This window comes from Arachis hypogaea, chromosome 19 (assembly GCF_003086295.3).
Source record: "Arachis hypogaea cultivar Tifrunner chromosome 19, arahy.Tifrunner.gnm2.J5K5, whole genome shotgun sequence".
Taxonomy (NCBI): Eukaryota; Viridiplantae; Streptophyta; class Magnoliopsida; order Fabales; family Fabaceae; genus Arachis; species Arachis hypogaea.
Window position 1 is genome coordinate 29,218,412 of NC_092054.1, and position 13,776 is coordinate 29,232,187.

At 39.5% G+C, this 13,776-nt stretch overlaps 1 non-coding gene across 1 annotated transcript; it reads left to right on the plus strand.

The window, feature by feature from the left end:
* The first annotated feature begins 9,668 nt into the window (after positions 1-9,668).
* On the plus strand, positions 9,669-9,776 carry LOC112781434 (small nucleolar RNA R71). Its single transcript, XR_003192210.1, has one exon. It is a non-coding gene; the product is annotated as a small nucleolar RNA R71 (small nucleolar RNA).
* Positions 9,777-13,776: the final 4,000 nt, after the last annotated feature.

A 13,776-nucleotide genomic window follows, 5' to 3' on the forward strand; every position in this document is an offset into this window, starting at 1 on the left:
TGGGTTGTGGGCGGAATTCTTCCCGCCTCTGAACTCCACCAAGTTCGATTGTATGGAATTCTTCTCCCCTGCCTCTGAGGTTTAGACTTTCATTGTAACAGCGGCGCGCCATCTTCTGGTCTGCTTTTATTGTAGCTGTCCCTTCTTCAGTTGGGAACTTCATGCATAGATGTGGGGTCGAGACTACTGCGCCAAGCTGATTTAATGTTGTCCGACCTATTAAGGCATTGTAGGCTGAACTCACGTCGACCACGATATAGTCTATCTTAAGTGTTCTTGACTGGTTTCCCTTTCCGAAGGTTGTGTGTAGTGAGATGTATCCAAGTGGTTGAACTGGGGTGTCTCCCAGTCCGAACAGGATGTTCGGATATGCTCTGAGTTCTTTTTCTTCTAGGCTAAGCTTGTCAAAGGCAGTTTTGAACAAGATGTCGGCGGAGCTCCCTTGGTCTATCAGTGTGCGGTGGAGATTTGTATTTGCCAATATGATAATGATGACCATAGGATCATCGTGTCCTGAGATAATGCCGGATGCGTCTTCCTTGGTAAAAGTAATTTTGGGGATGTTGGGTGTTTCCTCTCTTCCCTCGACATGATATACTTCCTTAAGATATTTTTTGCGAGATGATTTGGAGATCCCTCCTCCTGCAAATCCTCCGTGTATCATGTGGACATGTCTCTCAGGCGTACGAGGTGGTCGTTCAGCCCGTCCGACATCTTCATCTCTTCTTCTTTTTCTGGGATCATCTGTTCGGCTCGCCAAATATCGATCTAGCTTTCCCTCTCTTACCAATTTTTCTATGATATTTTTCAGGTCAAAACATTCGTTGGTGGAATGTCCATAGATTCGATGATATTCACAATATCCAGCCCGATTTCCTCCTCCTTTTTTGCTTTTGAGTGGTCGGGATGGAGGTATCTTTTCAGTATGGCATACTTCTCTGTAGACATCCACAAGGGATACCCGAAGAGGGGTATAATTGAGGTATTTTTTGATCTTCTTCCCATGTTGATCTTTTTTCTTGGATTCTTTGTCCTTATCTCGGGAGGAATAGGAGAATCTGGATTTTGAGGTCTCTCCTAGTCGAGAGTTTTTCTCCATGTTGATATACTTCTCTGCCCGTTCTTGTACCTCATTTAGAGATGTTGGATGCTTTTTTGATATGGAGTGGCTAAAAGGCCCTTCTTGCAAGCCATTGACGAGGCCCATGATGGCCGCTTCTGTGGGCAGAATTTGTATGTCTAGACATGCCTTGTTGAATCTTTTCATGTAGCTGCGGAGACTTTTCCGATCTCCTTGTTTAATTCCTAATAAACTTGGGGCGTGCTTGGTTTTGTCTTTCTGGATAGAGAATCTGGCTAGAAACTTTTTGGCCAAGTCGTCGAAGCTTGAGATAGACCTAGGGGGTAGATTGTCAAACCACTTGATTACCGTTTTGGTTAAGGTAGTCGGGAAGGCTTTGCAACGGACTGCGTCCGAGGCGTCGGTGAGGTACATCTGGCTCCTAAAGTTATTGAGGTGATGGCTGGGATCTGCCATGCCGTCGTATAAAGTCATATCTGGGAGTTTAAAGTCCTTAGGGATTTTGATCTTCATGATCTCCCTAGTGAATGGATCTTGATCCTTGCGAGAGCTGTCCTCATGGGTGGATCGAGTAGCTTTAGCTTTGAGATTGGCTTTGAGTTTTAGAAGTTTAGATTCTGGGGTATCTTTTGGTGTAGTATCCGCATTTTTGTGCAGCGTTCTATCTTCTAGATCTGAATTATGGTCGTTGTCATGGTCGTCTGCCATGGTGATGGGATGTCTTCCAGATTCCCCGGCAACGGCGCCAATGTTCCGAGGGTTACCTGAAACTGTAGGTCGATCTCGGAGGAGATCTTTTGTACGGGTCGGAGCTGACGTGTCCAGCTGGTGAGTGGCGGCCGGAGCGGTTGGGTCCGACTTGTTGAACTTCGTGATGCAGCTGATCCTTTGTCACCAGAGGGTGGGGGTACCTGCAAGAGACTTCGATGCTTAAGTTAGCAAGGGTATTAAGCAGGTTTTTAGTAGAATCAGAGTATGAGTTATACCTGGGTGCTCCAGTGTATTTATAATGATGTGGAGTGACCTTTTTAGATAAGATAAGTTAGTTATCTTTATCATATCTTGTCTTTGGGTGAAGTCAGCTTATCTTCAAGGGAACCGCCCTTATCTCTATAGGCTTGGGCTGCCTTTGGATTTGGGTCGTATTCCTCGAGTTGGGCCCTTTTTGTGCTTTTCTGGTGGTTTGACCGAGCTCTTTGAGAAGAGGTCGGATTCCCCTAACCTGAAGAGGTCGGTTGACTACTCAGTAGAACATCTCGGGTCGGACAGCTCGACCCAGGGTATGAACAAAAATGATGTCAAAAAGTGTATAAAATATCCGATCATCACGTACGCACAAGCTGGGAAGCCATTTCCGATTTGTGCATATGCACAAGGGTTATGCATACGCACAAGTCCTATTTTCGGAATTAAACTTTCCTTTTGACCGTTTGGCTTTCCCGATAAGCTTGTAACTGTCTGTAACCCCCTATTAAAGTTTGATATCTAGTTTTTGGGCTGTGAAATAAGTGTGAGTATATGAAATGGATTAAATTGAATTATTTCTGGATAAATGCTTAGTTAAACTGGATGACGTGATTTCTGGGATGGTGGTTCGTCCCACGTGCGGTGAGGATGTTGGTATTATCCCACTCACGAGTGAATGAAATGGGTAACTGACAGAGAATCGGGGTTAATAGACTTGAGAATTGATGAGTTTATACTGAATAGACTTTAATGAGTTTAATAACTAACGATATTGTTGAAAGATATAGATGTAGATTGTTTACAGCCTAAATGGCTAGATTTGTGAGGACGGTGGCGTTGTCCCGCTCATTGATTAGGCAAGTTAAGGATGAAGGATTCTCTTTCTTGTGTCATGATTGTGATTTAAGATTTGATGTAGAGCACGATCTCGTGAAGATGACAATACGTAACACTCACTTGAGATAATGTGTGTGAGGCGTAGTAGGGACGGTAAAACATAACGCCCACTTGAGACCACAAGGAGGGTTCCCATGAGGACACGATACATAACGCTCATGGAGAAAACAAATTTTGATCAGTGGGGATGGCGATACGTAACACCCACTAGACTAGAGATTGATGGTACATCTTGATGAGGATGGCGATATGTAACGCCCACGCAAAACTGCGAGTACGGCTCCGTGAGGACGGTGATACGTAACGCTGGTGTGGGAAATCGTGATTCACACTTTTCAAATCTCCGCACAAGTAACCAGCAAGTGCACTGGCTCGTCAAAGTAATACCTTACGTGAGTAAGGGTCGATCCCACGGAGATTGTTAACGTGAAGCAAGCTATGGTCATCCTTGTAAATCTCAGTCAGGCGGATTCAAATGGTTATGAGGTTTTGATAATTAAAATATAAATAAAACATAAAATAAGATAGAGATACTTATGTAATTCATTGGTGGGAATTTCAGATAAGTGGCTGGAGATGCTTTGTTACTTCTGAACCTCTGTTTTCCTATTACCTTCTTCCAATCATGCATGCTTCCCTCCATGGCAAGTTGTATGATCCTCTCGGATGAAAAATACTAGGTACGATCTCTGTACGGCTAATCAACTGTCGAATTTCTCGTCTCGGATAAAAAATACCATGTATAGCTACCGCACGGCTAATCATCTGTCGGTTCCCGCTAGCGTCGGAATAGGACCATTATCCTTTTGCACACTGTCCCTTGTGCCCAACATTCACAGGTTTGAAGCTCGTCACAGTCATCCCTTCCCAGATCCTACTCGGAATACCACAGACAAGGTTTAGACTTTCCGGATCTCAGGAATGCTGCCAATTGGTTCTAGCCTATGCCACGAAGATACTAATCTCACGGACTCGGTCCGTGTATTAGATACCCAAGAGAATATACTCCGGCTATCGTCCAAGGACTACGTTGAACATCATGTAGAGCGCTTGTGGTTGTCAGGCACGCGGATCTTGGCTAAGCGAGTAACAAAGATAGTGGGTGATTATCATGGGTCACCCCTTCATTCTGACTTAACTGAATTAAGAACAAGAGTATATCTTGGAGAAGAAGTAGGCGTGAATTGAGAGAAAAACAATAGTACTTGCATTAATTCATGAAGAACAGCAAAACTCTACACCTTAATCTATGGGGTGTAGAAACACCACCATTGAAAATACATAAGTGAAAATAGTCTAGGCATGGCCGTGTGGCTAGCCTCCAAATGTGAAATATGGCATAAGCTCTAGGGATGACAAAAGATACAAAAATGAATCTCTAAAAGTAGTTTTTATACTAGACTAGTAACTTAGGTCTACAGAAAATGAGTAACTAAGTGCAGATAGTGCAGAAATCCACTTCCGGGGCCCACTAGGTGTGTGCTTGGGCTGAGCATTGAAGCTTTTACGTGCATAAGCTGTTCTTGGAGTTAAACGCGAGCTTTGGTGCCAGTTTGGGCGTTTAACTCCAGTTCTGGTGCCAGTTTGGGCGTTTTACGCCAGAAAGTTTTAGGCTGAGTTTGAACGCCGGTTTGGGCCATCAAATCTCAGGCAAAGTATGGACTATTATATATTGCTGGAAAGCCCAGATGGTCTACTTTCAAAAGCAATTGAGAGCGTGCCAATTGGGCTTCTGTAGCTCCAGAAAATCCATTTCGAGTGCAGCAGGGTCATAATCCAACAGCATCTGCAGTCCTTTTTCAGCCTCTGAATAAGATTTTTGCTCAGGTCCCTCAATTTCAGCCAAAAAATACCTGAAATTACAGGAAAACACACAAACTCATAGTAAAGTTCAGAAATGTGATTTTTGCATAAAAACTAATTAAAATATAATAAAAATTAATTAAAACATACTAAAAACTATGTAAAAACAATGCCAAAAAGGGTATAAATTATCCGCTCATCACACCACCAAAATTAAATTGTTGCTTGTCCCCAAGTAACTAAAAACAAAATAAGATAAAAAGAAGAGAAAGTACAATAAATCTCAGATATCAATGAAGCTCATTTCCAATTAGATGAGCGGGGCTAGTGGTTTTTTTGCTTCTGAATAGTTTTGGCATCTCACTTTATCCTTTGAAGTTCAGAATGATTGGCATCTATAGGAACTCAGAAATTAGATAGTGTTATTGATTCTCCTAGTTCAGTATATTGATTCTTGAACACAGCTACTTTATGAGTCTTGGCCGTGACCCTAAGCATTTTATTTTCCAGTATTACCACCGGATATTTAAATGCCCTAAACACATAACTGGGTGAACCTTTTCAGATTGTGACTCAGCTTTGCTAGAATCCCCAGTTAGAGGTGCCCAGAGCTCTTAAGCACACTCTTTTTACTTTGGACCACGACTTTAATCGCTCAGTCTCAGGCTTTTCACTTGACACCTTCACGCCATAAGCACATGGTTAGGGACAGCTTGGTTTAGCCGCTTAGGCCAGGATTTTATTCCTTTGGGCCCTCCTATCCATTAATGCTCAAAGTCTTGGATCCTTTTTACCCTTGCCTTTTGGTTTAAAGGGCTATTGGCTTTTTCTGCTTGCTTTTTCTTTTTCTTCTTTTTTTCTTTATTTTTTTGCCACTTCTTTTTTTTTTCCGCAAGCTTTTGTTCTTCATTGCTTTTTCTTGCTTCAAGAATCAATTTTATGATTTTTCAGATTATTAATAACATTTCTCTTTTTTCATTATTCTTTCAAGAGCCAACAATTTTAACATTCATAAACAACAATATCAAAAATATGCACTATTCAAGTATTCATTCAGAAAACAAAAGGTATTGCCACCACATCAAAATAATTAGATTATTTTCAAGATAAAATTCAAAATTCATGTACTTCTTTTTCTTCTTCAGAAAACATTTTTCATTTAAGAAAGGTGAAGGATTCATAGGACATTCATAGCTTTAAGACATAGACACTAGACACTAATGATCATATAATAAAGACACAAACATAGATAAAACATAAAGCATAGAAATCGAAAAACGGAAAAAATAAGAACAAGGAAATTAAAGAACAGGTCCACCTTAGTGATGGCGGCTAGTTCTTCCTCTTGAAGATCTTATGGAGTGCTTTAGCTCCTCAATGTCTCTTCCTTGCCTTTGTTCTTCCTCTCTCATGGCCTTTTGGTCCTATCTAATTTCATTGAGGATAATGGAGTGCTCTTGGTACTCCATCCTTAGTTGTTTCATGTCGGAACTCAAATCTCCTAAAGAGGTGTTGAGTTGCTCCCAATAGTTATGTGGAGGGAAATGCATCCCCTGAGGCATCTCAGGGATTTCTTGATGAAGAACTTCCTCATGCTCTTGTTGAGGTCCATGAGTGGGCTCTCTTGTTTGCTCCATCCTCTTCTTAGTGATGGGCTTGTCCTTTTCAATGAGGATGTCTTCCTCTATGACAACTCCAGCTAAATTGCATAGGTGACAGATTAGATGAAGAAAGGCTAACATTGCCAAAGTGGAGGGCTTGTCATCCACCTTGTATAGTTCTAGAGATATGATCTCATGAACTTCTACTTCCTCTCCAATCATGATACTGTGGATCATGATAGCCTGATCCACAGTAACTTCAGACCGGTTGCTAGTAGGAATGATAGAGTGTTGGATGAACTCCAACCATCCCCTAGCCACGGGTTTGAGGTCAGGCCTTCTCAATTAAACCGGCTTGCCTATTGAGTCTCTCTTCTATTGAGCTCCTTCCACATAGATGTCCAAGAGGACTTGGTCCAACCTTTGATCAAAGTTGACTCTTCTAGTGAAAGGATGAGGATCTCCTCTCATTATTGGCAAGTTAAATGCCAACCTTACAGTTTCCAAACTGAAATCCAAGTATTTCCCTCGAACCATTGTGAGCCAATTCTTTGGGTTCGGGTTCACACTTTAGTCATGGCTCCTAGTGATCCATGCATTTGCATAGAACTTTTGAACCATTAAGATTTTGACTTGTTGGATGGGGTTGGTGAGAGTTTCCTAACCTCTTCTTTGAATCCCACGTTGGATCTCTGGATATTCACTCTTTTTGAGCATGAAGGGGACCTCGGGGATCACCTTCTTCTTGGCCATAACTTCATAGAAATGGTCTTGATGCACTTTTGAGATGAATCTCTCCATCTCTCATGACTCGGAGGTGGAAGCAATTGCCTTCCCTTTCCTCTTTCTAGAGGTTTCTCCGGTCTTAGGTGCCATTAATGGTTATGAAAAAATAAAAAGCAGAGATTTTTCCCACACGAAACTTAAAATGTTTGCTCGTCCTCGAGCAAAAGAAGAAAGAAATGAGGAGAAGAAGAAGAAATGAAGGAGATGGAGGGGAGGAGTGGATTTGGCCAAGGGGGTGTAAGTGTGTAAGATGTGTGAAATTAAAGGTGGTAAGAAGGGGTATTTATAGGGTAAGAGAGAGAGAGAAGTCGTGGGTTTGGGAGGGAAATGGTTTGAATTTGAATGGTGAGGTAGGTGGGGTTTTATGATGGATGGATGTGAGTGGTGAAGAGATTATGGAGAAGAGGGTAAGATTTGATAGGTGAATGGCATTTGGGGAAGAGGTATTGATGGGTATTTGGGAAAGAGTGTTATGAAAAGGTGTGAAGAGGAGAGAAGAAGAGAGGCGGGGTAGGTGGGGATCCTGTGGGATCCATAGATCTTGAGGTGTCAAGGAATTCTGCTCCCTGCACCTTTCTGGCGTTTAAACGCCCTCTGTGTGCCAATTCTGGCGTTAAACACCAGCTCTGCTACCTTTCCTGGCGCTAAACGCCAGTCTGCTACCCCTTTCTGGCGTTTAACGCCAGCCAGACACCCTTTTCTAGCGTTAAATGCCAGTCTGTCTGCCATTTCTGGCGTTAAACGCCCAGAATGCTGCCCATTCTGGCGTTTAACGCCTAGAATGTTGCCAGGCTGGGCATTAAACGCCCATTTTTCTATCCTTACTGGCGTTTAAACGCCAGTAAGCCTGTCCTCCAGGGTGTGTTATTTTTGATGCTATTTTTCATTTTGCTTTATTTCTGCAGTTGTTTTTGTGACTCCACATGATCATCTTCCTAAAGAAAACATAAAATAATAATGGAAAACAAATTAAATATAATAAAATAACATTGGGTTTCCTCCCAACAAGCGCTTCTTTAATGTCAATAGCTTGACAGTAAGCTCTTAGAGAGCTTCACAGAGATTCAGAGCTTAGTGGTGGCCTCCCAACACCAAACTTAGAAGTTGAGTGTGGGGGCTCTGTTTGACTCTGTATTGAGAGAAGCTTTTCATGCTTCCTCTCTATGGTTACAGAAGAAGATCCTTGAGCCTTAAACACAAGGTAGTCCTCATTCAATTGAAGGATCAATTCTCCTCTGTCCACATCAATCACAGCTCTTGTTGTGGCTAGGAAGGGTCTTCCAAGGATAATGGATTTATCTTCATCCTTTCCAGTGTCTAGGATTATGAAATCGGCAGAGATATACATGCCTTCAACCTTCACTAAGACATCCTCTACAACTCCATAAGCCTGTTTCCTTGATTTGTCTGCTAATTCTAGTGAGAATTTAGTAGCTTGTACCTCAAAGATCCCTAGTTTCTCCATTACAGAGAGTGGCATGAGGTTTATACCTGATCCCAGGTCACATAGAGCCTTCTTAAAGGTCATGGTACCAATGGTACAGGGTATTAAGAACTTTCCGGGATCCGGTTTCTTCTGAGGTAATTTTAGTTGAACCAGAGCATTCAGTTCATTGATGAGCAATGGAGGTTCATCCTCCCAAGTCTCATTACCAAATAACTTGGCATTTAGCTTCATGATTGCTCCTAGATATTGAGCAACTTGCTCTTCAATAATATCTTCATCCTCTTCAGAGGAAGAATACTCATCAGAGCTCATGAATGATAACAGTAAGTTCAGTTGAATCTCTATGGTCTCTGTATGAGCTTCAGATTCCTTTGGTTCCTCTTTAGGGAACTCCTTTAGTAACTCTTTTACTCAGCTGACCCACTTGTGCCTCTAAATTTCTGATGGAGGACCTTGTTTCAGTCATGAAACTGAGAGTGGTCTTAGATAGATCAGAGACTATGGTTGCTAAGTTAGAGAGGCTCTGCTTAGAATTCTCTGTCTGTTGTTCAGAAGATGATGGAAAAGGTTTGCTATTGCCAGACCTATTTTTTCCACCATTGTTATTATTGAAGCCTTGATTAGGCTTCTGTTGATCCTTCCATGAGAAATTAGAATTATTCCTCCATGAAGGATTGTAAGTGTTTCCATAGGATTCTTCCATGTAATTCACTTCTTCCATTCCAGGATTCTCAAGATCATAAGCTTCTTCTTCAGAGGAAGCGTCTTTAGTACTGCCGGATGCAGCTTGCATTCCAGTCAGACTCTGAAAAATCATATTGACTTGCTGAGTCATTATTTTATTTTGAGCCAATATGGCATTCAGAGTATCAATCTCAAGAACTCCTTTCTTCTGAGTTGTCCCATTATTCACAGGATTTCTTTCAAAAGTGTACATGAATTGGTTATTTGCAACCATTTCAATGAGTTCCTGGGCTTCTGCAGGCGTCTTCTTCAGATGAAGAGATCCACCAGCAGAGTGATCCAATGACATCTTGGACAATTTAGACAGACCATCATAGAATATACATAGGATGCTCCATTCTGAAAGCATGTCAGAAGGACACCTTCTGATTAATTGCTTATATCTTTCCCAAGCTTCATAGAGGGATTCACCTTCCTTCTGTCTGAAGGTTTGGACTTCCACTCTAAGCTTGCTCATCTTTTGAGGTAGAAAGAATTTGGCCAAGAAAGCATTGACCAACTTTTTCCAAGAGTTCAGGCTTTCTTTAGGTTGTGAGTCCAACCATATCCTAGCTCTGTCTCTTACAGCAAAAGGGAAAAGCATAAGTTTGTAGACCTCAGGATTAACCTCATTGGTCTTAACAGTGTCACAGATTTGTAAGAATTCAACTAAGAACTGATGAGGATCTTCCAATGGAAGTCCATGAAACTTACAATTCTGTTGCATTAGAGAAACTAATTGAGGCTTAAGCTCAAAGTTGTTTGCCTCAATTGCAGGAATTGAGATGCTCCTTCCACAGAAGTCAGAAGATGGTGCAATAAAGTCACCAAGCATCTTCCTTACATCTCTACCATTGTTATTGGGTTCGGCCATGTCTTCTTCTTTTTCGAAAATTTCTGTCAGGTCCTCTCCAGAGTGTTGTGCTTTAGCTTCTCTTAGCTTCCTCTTCAGAGTCCTTTCAGGTTCAGGATCAGCTTCAACAAGAATGTCTTTATCCTTGTTCCTGCTCATATGAAAAAGAAGAGAACAGAAAAGAAGAGGAATCCTCTATGTCACAGTATAGAGATTCCTTTATGTAAGTAGAAGAATAGAAGAATGAGGTAGAGATAGAATGAGAAGAATTCGAACACAGAGAGAGGGAGAGGGTTCGAATTTTAAGAAGAAGAGAAGTGTTAGTAATTAAATAAAATAAATAGAAAGAGATGAGGAGAGTGAATTCGAATATTAATTTAAAAGACAGGAAAAATATTTTTGTTTTTTATTTTAATTATTTGTTAGAATTCGAATTTATGAAAAGGAATAAAATAAAATTAGAATTTACAACAATTAGTTAATTTAAAAGAATTTTGAAAAAGTGGTTAGTGATTTTCGAAAATTAGAGAGAGAGAAAGGTAGTTAGGTAGTTTTGAAAAAGATAAGAATTAGTAAACTTTTAGAATCAAACAAAAAGTCAAGTGGTTAATTGAAAAAGATTTGAAAATCAATTTTGAAAAGATAAGAAGTTAGAAAAGGATTTTGAAATTAAATTTTGAAAAAGATAAGATTGAAAATCATTTTGAAAAAGATTTGAAAAGGAAATTAAAAGGATTTGATTTTTGAAATTAAAGTTGACTACTTGACTAACAAGAAACTAAAAGATATGATTCTAGAATATAAAGATTGAATCTTTCTTAATAGGCAAAGTAACAACTTGAAGATTTTTGAATCAAAATATTTAATGTTAGTAAAAATTTCGAAAATGTGAAATAAAAATTAAGAAAAAGATTTTGAAAAATCAATTTTTAAAATTTTCAAAAATATTAAGAAGAAAATGAAAAAGATTTGATTTTTGAAAAAGATTTGAAAAGATAAAGTTTTTAAATTAAAATTTTGACTTGACTAGTAAGAAACAACTAAATTTTAAAATTTTTTGACTAAATCAACTCAAAATTCGAAATTTATGAGTAAAACAAGGGAAAGATATTTTTTTTTATTTTTGAATTAATGGAGAAAGAGAAAAACAACAAAATGACACAAGACATAAAATTTTTAGATCAAAACAAAGAATGCATGTAAGAATACTTTGAATGTCAAGATGAACACCAAGAATACTTTGAAGATCATGATGGACATCAAGAATATATTTTTGAAAATTTTTAAGAAAAGAAAAACATGCAAGACACCAAACTTAAAAATTTTTAAACCTTAGACACTAATAATTCGAAAATGCATATGAAAAACAAGAAAAGACAAAAAAAAAAAAGAAAATCACAAGATTAAACAAGGAAAATCATCAAGAACAACTTGAAGATCAATGAAGAACATAATGCATATATTTTCAAAAATTGAAGAACAATTAAAACATGCAATTGACACCAAACTTAAAATTTGACACAAGACTCAAACAAGAAACACAAAATTTTTTGTTTTTATGATTTTATTAAATTTTTTGTATTTTTCGAAAATTATTTTGAAAAAGGAAATAAAGAAATTCAAAATTTTTTATAAGAATTCCAGGATTCCTGTAATGTTAGTCTAAAGCTCCGGTCCAAAAGAACTAGACATGGCCAATGACCAGCCAAGCTTTAGCATACAGACATGTCCTTTCCACAATGGAAAGTGAAAACCTCGGTCCAAAAGATTAGACATGGCTTAACAGCCAGCCAGGTTTCAACATATCTCATGAAGCTCTAGAATTTATTCTTAAAAATTCTGAAGAACACAAATTTTTTTTTGAATTTTTTCGAAAATAAAAATAAGCTTAAACATAAAATAAAATTACCTAATCTAAGCAACAAGATGAACCGTCAGTTGTCCAAACTCGAACAATCCCTGGCAACGGTGCCAAAATCTTGGTATGGGAAATCGTGATTCACACTTTTCACATCTCCGCACAACTAACCAGCAAGTGCACTGGGTCGTCCAAGTAATACCTTACGTGAGTAAGGGTCGATCTCACATAGATTGTTGGCTTGAAGCAAGCTATGGTCATCCTTGTAAATCTCACTCAGGCGGATTCAATTGGTTATGAGGTTTTGATAATTAAAATATAAATAAAACATAAAATAAGATAGAGATACTTATGTAATTCATTGGTGGGAATTTCAGATAAGCGTCTGGAGATGCTTTGTTGCTTCTGAACCTCTGTTTTCCTATTGCCTTCTTCCAATCATGCGTGCTTCCCTCCATGGCAAGCTGTATGATCCTCTCGGATGAAAAATACCAGGTACGATCTCTGTACGGCTAATCAACTGTCGAATTTCTCGTCTCGGATGAAAAATACTATGTACAGCTACCGCACGGCTAATCATCTGTCAGTTTCCACTAGCATCGGAATAGGACCATTATCCTTTTGAATACTGTCACTTGTGCCCAACATTCGTAGGTGTGAAGCTCGTCACAGTCATCCCTTCCCAGATCCTACTCAGAATACCACAGACAAGGTTTAGACTTTCCGCATCTCAAGAATGCTACCAATTGGTTCTGGCCTATACCACGAAGATACTAATCTCACGGAATCGGTCCGTGTATTAGATACCCAAGAGAATATACTCCGGCTGTCATCCAATGACCATGTTGAACATCATGTAGACCGCTTGTGGTTGTCAGGCACGCGGATCTTGGCTAAGCGAGTAACGAAGATAGTGGGTGATTGTCACGGGTCACCCCTTCATTCTGACTTAACTGAATTAAGAACAAGAGTATATCTTGGAGAAGAAGTAGGCGTGAATTGAGAGAAAAATAATAGTACTTGCATTAATTCATGAAGAACAGCAGAGCTCCACACCTTAATCTATGGGGTGTAGAAACTCCACCGTTGAAAATACATAAGTGAAAATAGTCTAGGCATGGCCGTGTGGCCAGCCTCCAAACGTGAAATATGGCATAAGCTCTAGGGATGACAAAAGATACAAAAATGAATCTCTAAAAGTAGTTTTTATACTAGACTAGTAACTTTGGTCTATAGAAAATGAGTAACTAAGTACAGATAGTGCAGAAATCCACTTCCGGGGCCCATTGGGTGTGTGCTTGGGCTGAGCATTGAAGCTTTTACGTGCATAGGCTATTCTTGGAGTTAAACGCAGCTTTGGTGCCAGTTTGGGCATTTAACTCTAGTTCTGGTGCCAGTTTGGGCGTTTTACGCCAGAAAGTTTTAGGCTGACTTTGAACACCAGTTTGGGCCATCAAATCTCGGGCAAAGTAGGAACTATTATATATTTCTAAAAAGCCCAAGATGTTTACTTTCCAACGCAATTGAGAGCATGCCAATTGGACTTCTGTAGCTCCAGAAAATCCATTTCGAGTGCAGCAGGGTTAGAATCCAACAGCATCTGCAGTCCTTTTTCAGCATCTGAATCAGATTTTTGCCCAGGTCCCTCAATTTCAGCCAGAAAATACCTGAAATCACAGAAAAACACACAAACTCATACTAAAGTTCAGAAATGTGATTTTTGCATTAAAAACGAATAAAAATATAATAAAATTAATTAAA